General features: G+C 55.7%; 2 non-coding genes and 1 pseudogene across 2 annotated transcripts; all 3 read left to right on the top strand.

Moving 5' to 3' along the window:
* The first annotated feature begins 7,370 nt into the window (after window positions 1-7,370).
* LOC144430274 (small subunit ribosomal RNA) lies at window positions 7,371-9,168 on the top strand. The gene has a single exon (XR_013479429.1). It is a non-coding gene; the product is annotated as a small subunit ribosomal RNA (ribosomal RNA).
* A 298-nt stretch (window positions 9,169-9,466) lies between these two features.
* LOC144430215 (5.8S ribosomal RNA) lies at window positions 9,467-9,620 on the top strand. Its single transcript, XR_013479371.1, has one exon. It is a non-coding gene; the product is annotated as a 5.8S ribosomal RNA (ribosomal RNA).
* Window positions 9,621-9,908: 288 nt separating this feature from the next.
* The window catches only part of LOC144430306 (large subunit ribosomal RNA), a 3,692-nt pseudogene continuing 3,600 nt past the window's right edge, over window positions 9,909-10,000 (top strand).

Here is a 10,000-nt window from a genome sequence, read left to right as displayed (position 1 = left end):
GCCGAAAAAAGTTAAAGTACAAACGTGCAAGCATACTAACCTAACCCTAGGTAAGGCATGTTAGAGCGAAAGACAGTAAACTCGAATGAGCCAAGAAAGAGCGGCGTGCGGGGCCGGTCGGAGCGCACACATCTCTCGGTGGCTGGCGGGCGAGAGAGTGCTGCGTCGCCGGCATCGGCGTCGAAAGAAGCCGAGCCGAAAAAAGTTAAAGTACAAACGTGCAAGTATACTAACCTAACCCTAGGTAAGGCATGTTAGAGCGAAAAACAGTAAACTCGAATGAGCCAAGAAAGAGCGGCGTGCGGGGCCGGTCGGAGCGCACACATCTCTTGGTGGCTGGCGGGCGAGAGAGTGCTGCGTCGCCGGCATCGGCGTCGAAAGAAGCAGAGCCGAAAAAAGTTAAAGTACAAACGTGCAAGCATACTAACCTAACCCTAGGTAAGGCATGTCAGAGCGAAAGACAGTAAACTCGAATGAGCCAAGAAAGAGCGGCGTGCGGGGCCGGTCGGAGCGCACACATCTCTCGGTGGCTGGCGGGCGAGAGAGTGCTGCGTCGCCGGCATCGGCGTCGAAAGAAGCCGAGCCGTAAAAAGTTAAAGTACAAACGTGCAAGCATACTAACCTAACCCTAGGTAAGGCATGTTAGAGCGAAAGACAGTAAACTCGAATGAGCCAAGAAAGAGCGGCGTGCGGGGCCGGTCGGAGCGCACACATCTCTCGGTGGCTGGCGGGCGAGAGAGTGCTGCGTCGCCGGCATCGGCGTCGAAAGAAGCCGAGCCGAAAAATGTTAAAGTACAAACGTGCAAGCATACCAACCTAACCCTAGGTAAGGCATGTTAGAGCGAAAGACAGTAAACTCGAATGAGCCAAGAAAGAGCGGCGTGCGGGGCCGGTCGGAGCGCACACATCTCTCGGTGGCTGGCGGGCGAGAGAGTGCTGCGTCGCCGGCATCGGCGTCGAAAGAAGCCGAGCCGAAAAAAGTTAAAGTACAAACGTGCAAGCATACTAACCTAACCCTAGGTAAGGCATGTTAGAGCGAAAGACAGTAAACTCGAATGAGCCAAGAAAGAGCGGCGTGCGGGGCCGGTCGGAGCGCACACATCTCTCGGTGGCTGGCGGGCGAGAGAGTGCTGCGTCGCCGGCATCGGCGTCGAAAGAAGCCGAGCCGAAAAAAGTTAAAGTACAAACGTGCAAGCATACTAACCTAACCCTAGGTAAGGCATGTTAGAGCGAAAAACAGTAAACTCGAATGAGCCAAGAAAGAGCGGCGTGCGGGGCCGGTCGGAGCGCACACATCTCTCGGTGGCTGGCGGGCGAGAGAGTGCTGCGTCGCCGGCATCGGCGTCGAAAGAAGCAGAGCCGAAAAAAGTTAAAGTACAAACGTGCAAGCATACTAACCTAACCCTAGGTAAGGCATGTTAGAGCGAAAGACACTAAACTCGAATGAGCCAAGAAAGAGCGGTGCGGGGCCGGTCGGAGCGCACACTTTTCTCGGTGGCTGGCGGGCGGGAGAGTGCTGCGTCGCCGGCATCGGCGTCGAAAGAAGCCGAGCCGAAAAAAGTTAAAGTACAAACGTGCAAGCATACTAACCTAACCCTAGGTGAGGCATGTTAGAGCGAAAGACAGTAAACTCGAATGAGCCAAGAAAGAGCGGCGTGCGGTGCAGGCCCGGTCGGAGCGCACACATCTCTCGGTGGCTGGGGGGCGAGAGAGTGCTGCGTCGCCGGCATCGGCGTCGAAAGAAGCCGAGCCGAAAAAAGGTAAAGTACAAACGTGCAAGCATACTAACCTAACCCTAGGTAAGGCATGTCAGAGCGAAAGACAGTAAACTCGAATGAGCCAAGAAAGAGCGGTGCGGGGCCGGTCGGAGCGCACACTTTTCTCGGTGGCTGGCGGGCGGGAGAGTGCTGCGTCGCCGGCATCGGCGTCGAAAGAAGCCGAGCCGAAAAAAGTTAAAGTACAAACGTGCAAGCATACTAACCTAACCCTAGATGAGGCATGTTAGAGCGAAAGACAGTAAACTCGAATGAGCCAAGAAAGAGCGGCGTGCGGTGCAGGCCCGGTCGGAGCGCACACATCTCTCGGTGGCTGGGGGGCGAGAGAGTGCTGCGTCGCCGGCATCGGCGTCGAAAGAAGCAGAGCCGAAAAAAGTTAAAGTACAAACGTGCAAGCATACTAACCTAACCCTAGGTAAGGCATGTTAGAGCGAAAAACAGTAAACTCGAATGAGCCAAGAAAGGGCGGCGTGCGGGGCCGGTCGGAGCGCACACATCTCCCGGTGGCTGGCGGGCGAGAGAGTGCTGCGTCGCCGGCATCGGCGTCGAAAGAAGCAGAGCCGAAAAAAGTTGAAGTACAAACGTGCAAGCATACTAACCTAACCCTAGGTAAGGCATGTCAGAGCGAAAGACAGTAAACTCGAATGAGCCAAGAAAGAGCGGTGCGGGGCCGGTCGGAGCGCACCCTTTTCTCGGTGGCTGGCGGGCGAGAGAGTGCTGCGTCGCCGGCATCGGCGTCGAAAGAAGCCGAGCCGAAAAAAGTTAAAGTACAAACGTGCAAGCATACTAACCTAACCCTAGGTAAGGCATGTCAGAGCGAAAGACAGTAAACTCGAATGAGCCAAGAAAGAGCGGTGCGGGGCCGGTCGGAGCGCACCCTTTTCTCGGTGGCTGGCGGGCGAGAGAGTGCTGCGTCGCCGGCATCGGCGTCGAAAGAAGCCGAGCCGAAAAAAGTTAAAGTACAAACGTGCAAGCATACTAACCTAACCCTAGGTAAGGCATGTCAGAGCGAAAGACAGTAAACTCGAATGAGCCAAGAAAGAGCGGTGCGGGGCCGGTCGGAGCGCACACTTTTCTCGGTGGCTGGCGGGCGGGAGAGTGCTGCGTCGCCGGCATCGGCGTCGAAAGAAGCCGAGCCGAAAAAAGTTAAAGTACAAACGTGCAAGCATACTAACCTAACCCTAGGTGAAGCATGTTAGAGCGAAAGACAGTAAACTCGAATGAGCCAAGAAAGAGCGGCGTGCGGTGCGGGCCCGGTCGGAGCGCACACATCTCTCGGTGGCTGGCGGGCGAGAGAGTGCTGCGTCGCCGGCATCGGCGTCGAAAGAAGCAGAGCCGAAAAAAGTTAAAGTACAAACGTGCAAGCATACTAACCTAACCCTAGGTAAGGCATGTTAGAGCGAAAGACAGTAAACTCGAATGAGCCAAGAAAGAGCGGCGTGCGGGGCCGGTCGGAGCGCACACATCTCTCGGTGGCTGGCGGGCGAGAGAGTGCTGCGTCGCCGGCATCGGCGTCGAAAGAAGCAGAGCCGAAAAAAGTTAAAGTACAAACGTGCAAGCATACTAACCTAACCCTAGGTAAGGCATGTTAGAGCGAAAGACAGTAAACTCTAATGAGCCAAGAAAGAGCGGCGTGCGGGGCCGGTCGGAGCGCACACATCTCTCGGTGGCTGGCGGGCGAGAGAGTGCTGCGTCGCCGGCATCGGCGTCGAAAGAAGCCGAGCCGAAAAAAGTTAAAGTACAAACGTGCAAGCATACTAACCTAACCCTAGGTAAGGCATGTTAGAGCGAAAGACAGTAAACTCGAATGAGCCAAGAAAGAGCGGCGTGCGGGGCCGGTCGGAGCGCACACATCTCTCGGTGGCTGGCGGGCGAGAGAGTGCTGCGTCGCTGGCATCGGCGTCGAAAGAAGCAGAGCCGAAAAAAGTTAAAGTACAAACGTGCAAGCATACTAACCTAACCCTACGTAAGGCATGTTAGAGCGAAAGACAGTAAACTCGAATGAGCCAAGAAAGAGCGGCGTGCGGGGCCGGTCGGAGCGCACACATCTCTCGGTGGCTGGCGGGCGAGAGAGTGCTGCGTCGCCGGCATCGGCGTCGAAAGAAGCAGAGCCGAAAAAAGTTAAAGTACAAACGTGCAAGCATACTAACCTAACCCTAGGTAAGGCATGTTAGAGCGAAAAACAGTAAACTCGAATGAGCCAAGAAAGAGCGGCGTGCGGGGCCGGTCGGAGCGCACACATCTCTCGGTGGCTGGCGGGCGAGAGAGTGCTGCGTCGCCGGCATCGGCGTCGAAAGAAGCAGAGCCGAAAAAAGTTAAAGTACAAACGTGCAAGCATACTAACCTAACCCTAGGTAAGGCATGTTAGAGCGAAAGACACTAAACTCGAATGAGCCAAGAAAGAGCGGTGCGGGGCCGGTCGGAGCGCACACTTTTCTCGGTGGCTGGCGGGCGGGAGAGTGCTGCGTCGCCGGCATCGGCGTCGAAAGAAGCCGAGCCGAAAAAAGTTAAAGTACAAACGTGCAAGCATACTAACCTAACCCTAGGTGAGGCATGTTAGAGCGAAAGACAGTAAACTCGAATGAGCCAAGAAAGAGCGGCGTGCGGTGCAGGCCCGGTCGGAGCGCACACATCTCTCGGTGGCTGGGGGGCGAGAGAGTGCTGCGTCGCCGGCATCGGCGTCGAAAGAAGCAGAGCCGAAAAAAGTTAAAGTACAAACGTGCAAGCATACTAACCTAACCCTAGGTAAGGCATGTTAGAGCGAAAGACAGTAAACTCGAATGAGCCAAGAAAGAGCGGCGTGCGGGGCCAGTCGGAGCGTACACATCTCCCGGTGGCTGGCGGGCGAGAGAGTGCTGCGTCGCCGGCATCGGCGTCGAAAGAAGCAGAGCCGAAAAAAGTTGAAGTACAAACGTGCAAGCATACTAACCTAACCCTAGGTAAGGCATGTCAGAGCGAAAGACAGTAAACTCGAATGAGCCAAGAAAGAGCGGTGCGGGGCCGGTCGGAGCGCACCCTTTTCTCGGTGGCTGGCGGGCGAGAGAGTGCTGCGTCGCCGGCATCGGCGTCGAAAGAAGCCGAGCCGAAAAAAGTTAAAGTACAAACGTGCAAGCATACTAACCTAACCCTAGGTAAGGCATGTCAGAGCGAAAGACAGTAAACTCGAATGAGCCAAGAAAGAGCGGTGCGGGGCCGGTCGGAGCGCACCCTTTTCTCGGTGGCTGGTGGGCGAGAGAGTGCTGCGTCGCCGGCATCGGCGTCGAAAGAAGCCGAGCCGAAAAAAGTTAAAGTACAAACGTGCAAGCATACTAACCTAACCCTAGGTAAGGCATGTCAGAGCGAAAGACAGTAAACTCGAATGAGCCAAGAAAGAGCGGTGCGGGGCCGGTCGGAGCGCACACTTTTCTCGGTGGCTGGCGGGCGGGAGAGTGCTGCGTCGCCGGCATCGGCGTCGAAAGAAGCCGAGCCGAAAAAAGTTAAAGTACAAACGTGCAAGCATACTAACCTAACCCTAGGTGAAGCATGTTAGAGCGAAAGACAGTAAACTCGAATGAGCCAAGAAAGAGCGGCGTGCGGTGCGGGCCCGGTCGGAGCGCACACATCTCTCGGTGGCTGGCGGGCGAGAGAGTGCTGCGTCGCCGGCATCGGCGTCGAAAGAAGCAGAGCCGAAAAAAGTTAAAGTACAAACGTGCAAGCATACTAACCTAACCCTAGGTAAGGCATGTTAGAGCGAAAGACAGTAAACTCGAATGAGCCAAGAAAGAGCGGCGTGCGGGGCCGGTCGGAGCGCACACATCTCTCGGTGGCTGGCGGGCGAGAGAGTGCTGCGTCGCCGGCATCGGCGTCGAAAGAAGCAGAGCCGAAAAAAGTTAAAGTACAAACGTGCAAGCATACTAACCTAACCCTAGGTAAGGCATGTTAGAGCGAAAGACAGTAAACTCTAATGAGCCAAGAAAGAGCGGCGTGCGGGGCCGGTCGGAGCGCACACATCTCTCGGTGGCTGGCGGGCGAGAGAGTGCTGCGTCGCCGGCATCGGCGTCGAAAGAAGCCGAGCCGAAAAAAGTTAAAGTACAAACGTGCAAGCATACTAACCTAACCCTAGGTAAGGCATGTTAGAGCGAAAGACAGTAAACTCGAATGAGCCAAGAAAGAGCGGCGTGCGGGGCCGGTCGGAGCGCACACATCTCTCGGTGGCTGGCGGGCGAGAGAGTGCTGCGTCGCCGGCATCGGCGTCGAAAGAAGCAGAGCCGAAAAAAGTTAAAGTACAAACGTGCAAGCATACTAACCTAACCCTAGGTAAGGCATGTTAGAGCGAAAGACAGTAAACTCGAATGAGCCAAGAAAGAGCGGCGTGCGGGGCCGGTCGGAGCGCACACATCTCTCGGTGGCTGGCGGGCGAGAGAGTGCTGCGTCGCCGGCATCGGCATCGAAAGAAGCAGAGCCGAAAAAAGTTAAAGTACAAACGTGCAAGCATACTAACCTAACCCTACGTAAGGCATGTTAGAGCGAAAGACAGTAAACTCGAATGAGCCAAGAAAGAGCGGCGTGCGGGGCCGGTCGGAGCGCACACATCTCTCGGTGGCTGGCGGGCGAGAGAGTGCTGCGTCGCCGGCATCGGCGTCGAAAGAAGCAGAGCCGAAAAAAGTTAAAGTACAAACGTGCAAGCATACTAACCTAACCCTAGGTAAGGCATGTTAGAGCGAAAGACAGTAAACTCGAATGAGCCAAGAAAGAGCGGCGTGCGGGGCCGGTCGGAGCGCACACATCTCTCGGTGGCTGGCGGGCGAGAGAGTACTGCGTCGCCGGCATCGGCGTCGAAAGAAGCCGAGCCGAAAAAAGTTAAAGTACAAACGTGCAAGCATACTAGCCTAACCCTAGGTAAGGCATGTCAGAGCGAAAGACAGTAAACTCGAATAAGCCAAGAAAGAGCGGTGCGGGGCCGGTCGGAGCGCACCCTTTTCTTGGTGGCTGGCGGGCGAGAGAGTGCTGCGTCGCCGGCATTGGCGTCGAAAGAAGCCGAGCCGAAAAAAGTTAAAGTACAAACGTGCAAGCATAATAACCTAACCCTAGGTAAGGCATGTCAGAGCGAAAGACAGTAAACTCGAATGAGCCAAGAAAGAGCGGTGCGGGGCCGGTCGGAGCGCACCCTTTTCTCGATGGCTGGCGGGCGAGAGAGTGCTGCGTCGCCGGCATCGGCGTCGAAAGAAGCCGAGCCGAAAAAAGTTAAAGTACAAACGCGATGCTAATGAGCGAGCCGTTGTCTCGACTAATATGTAGGGGGCGTTCGATCGAGCGTCTGGCTTGAGCGCTTGTCGGCCTAGCAGAACGGTCGCATTGTTATGCCCGGGTTTTAGGCACCGCTGCAGGCGGCCGGCAGAGCTCTTGTTTGTGCGAAACTGAATGGATCGAGCCCGAGAGAGGGCGAGCAAAGAAAAAACGCAAATCGCTCCGCCTGGCACTGCCGGCGAGAGCGTGGACGTCGCGGCCAGCGACTGTCGAAGCTGAGTACGGCCGCAGGCGATCGCCTCGGTCTTAAACGAATGCGACGAGCACGCGCCGGGCGGCCCAGCAAGGGCCGAGCGCAGCTGTCGCAGCTATCTGGTTGATCCTGCCAGTAGTGATATGCTTGTCTCAAAGATTAAGCCATGCAGGTGCAAGTACGAGTTCTCGTAAAGCGAAACTGCGAATGGCTCATTAAATCAGTCTTGGTTTATTTGGTCTCGTAAACGAAGTGGATAACTGTGGTAATTCTAGAGCTAATACATGCATTAAGCGCCGACTTCGGGAGGCGCGCTTTTATCAGATCAAACCCGACCGGGTTCGTCCTGTGACGTTTGATGACTCTGGATAACCACGCGGATCGTACGGTCTCTGCACCGACGACGTATCATTCAAGTGTCTGCCCTATCAACTGTCGAAGGTACGCTACGTGCCTACCTTTGTGATAACGGGTAACGGGGAATCAGGGTTCGATTCCGGAGAGGGAGCCTGAGAAACGGCTACCACATCCAAGGAAGGCAGCAGGCGCGCAAATTACCCATTCCCGACACGGGGAGGTAGTGACGAAAAATAACAATACAGGACTCTAACGAGGCCCTGTAATTGGAATGAGTACATCCTAAAACTTTAACGAGTATCCATTGGAGGGCAAGTCTGGTGCCAGCAGCCGCGGTAATTCCAGCTCCAACAGTGTATGCTAAAGTTGTTGCGGTTGAAAAGCTCGTAGTTGGATTTTGGGCGAGCGCCGCCGGTCCGTCGCAAGGCGTGTCACTGGTTGCGTTCGCCTCACCTTCGGTTCTCCGTCGGTGCTCTTGACTGAGTGTCGGCGGTGGCCGATAAGTTTACTTTGAAAAAATTAGAGTGTTCAAAGCAGGCTGTTCGCCTGCATAGTGTTGCATGGAATCATGGAATAGGACCTCGGTTCTATTTTGTTGGTTTTCGGAGCACGAGGTAATGATTAAGAGGGACAGACGGGGGCGTCCGTACTCTGCCGTTAGAGGTGAAATTCTTGGATCGGCGGAAGACGAACTACTGCGAAAGCATTCGCCAAGAATGTTTTCTTTAATCAAGAGCGAAAGTCAGAGGTTCGAAGACGATCAGATACCGTCCTAGTTCTGACTATAAACGATGCCAACTAGCGATCGGGAGGCGTTACCATGACGACCTTTCCGGCAGCTTCCGGGAAACCAAAGTCTTTGGATTCCGGGGGAAGTATGGTTGCAAAGCTGAAACTTAAAGGAATTGACGGAAGGGCACCACCAGGAGTGGAGCCTGCGGCTTAATTTGACTCAACACGGGGAAACTCACCCGGCCCGGACACAGGTAGGATTGACAGATTGAGAGCTCTTTCTTGATTCTGTGGGTGGTGGTGCATGGCCGTTCTTAGTTGGTGGAGCGATTTGTCTGGTTAATTCCGATAACGAACGAGACTCTGGCATGCTAAATAGTTACGCGACCTTCTCGGTCGGCGTCTAACTTCTTAGAGGGACTAGTGGCGTTTAGCCACACGAGATTGAGCAATAACAGGTCTGTGATGCCCTTAGATGTCCGGGGCCGCACGCGCGCTACACTGAGTGAAGCAGCGAGTGTCTAACCTAGGCCGAAAGGTCCGGGTAACCCGTTGAACCTCATTCGTGATTGGGATAGGGACTTGCAATTGTTTCCCTTGAACGAGGAATTCCCAGTAAGCGCAAGTCATCAACTTGCGTTGATTACGTCCCTGCCCTTTGTACACACCGCCCGTCGCTACTACCGATTGAATGGTTTAGTGAGATCCTTGGATCGGCTGGCAACGGCCGCGTCGGCGTGTCGAGAACACGATCAAACTTGATCATTTAGAGGAAGTAAAAGTCGTAACAAGGTTTCCGTAGGTGAACCTGCGGAAGGATCATTACCGAAAGTGGTGGTAGGCCCCGGCCGACCGCGCACTTAATTGTCTTTGGGTGCCGCCGAGAGGGCGGCCGTCAATCGGGGTTCCGCCCCGTGCGACACGCGTAACACGTTGGCATAGCAAGGCAGCCGAGTGCGATGGTGGCTTCTGGGCACCGCGCTCGATGTGCCGCCGGCCCAGCCCGGCGGTCGCTCGGCGCCGTTTGTTGGTGTTTTTGTGCAGTTGTTGTCGGTGGTGGTTTTGTGGTCGATCCCACAATGTGACGTCCGCGCGCTTCGGCGCCGGGCGAAACGTCGAGGACGACTCTTAACGGTGGATCACTCGGCTCGCGAGTCGATGAAGGACGCAGCCAAGTGCGAGAAGTAATGTGAATTGCAGAACACATTGAACGTCGACCTTCTGAACGCGAATTGCGGTCTCGGGTCAATCCCGGGACCGCGTCTGCCTCAGGGTCGCGTTCGTCCTCACCCGAGGGCCGTCGCCTGGCCTCTGCGAAGACGGCCGGGCGTCGCCCCAAGTTGAAGCGGTCGCCGAGCTTTCTCGGCGCGACCGCGTGTCCCGTACACCGCCGGCCCCTTGACGTGTTCAACTACGTTCGAGGGGCGGGTACAGGTCGGTCGGTCCGGTCACGAGATCAAGACCGACCGTGGGCCAAGGCGGCGACGGTACGCGCTCGGTCGGCGCCGGCGGCGACGACTTGCGATGCCAGCGGGCCGTGTAAGAAGCGGCCCGCTTGACACATACGACCTGAGTTCAGGCGAGAGCACCCGCTGAATTTAAGCATATTATTAAGCGGAGGAAAAGAAACCAACAGGGATTCCCTGAGTAACGGCGA

Source organism: Styela clava, chromosome 11 (genome assembly GCF_964204865.1).
Source record: "Styela clava chromosome 11, kaStyClav1.hap1.2, whole genome shotgun sequence".
NCBI classification, from domain to species: domain Eukaryota; kingdom Metazoa; phylum Chordata; class Ascidiacea; order Stolidobranchia; family Styelidae; genus Styela; species Styela clava.
Note: the sequence above shows the minus strand (reverse complement) of the source record. Positions and strands in the feature narration are given on the sequence as shown.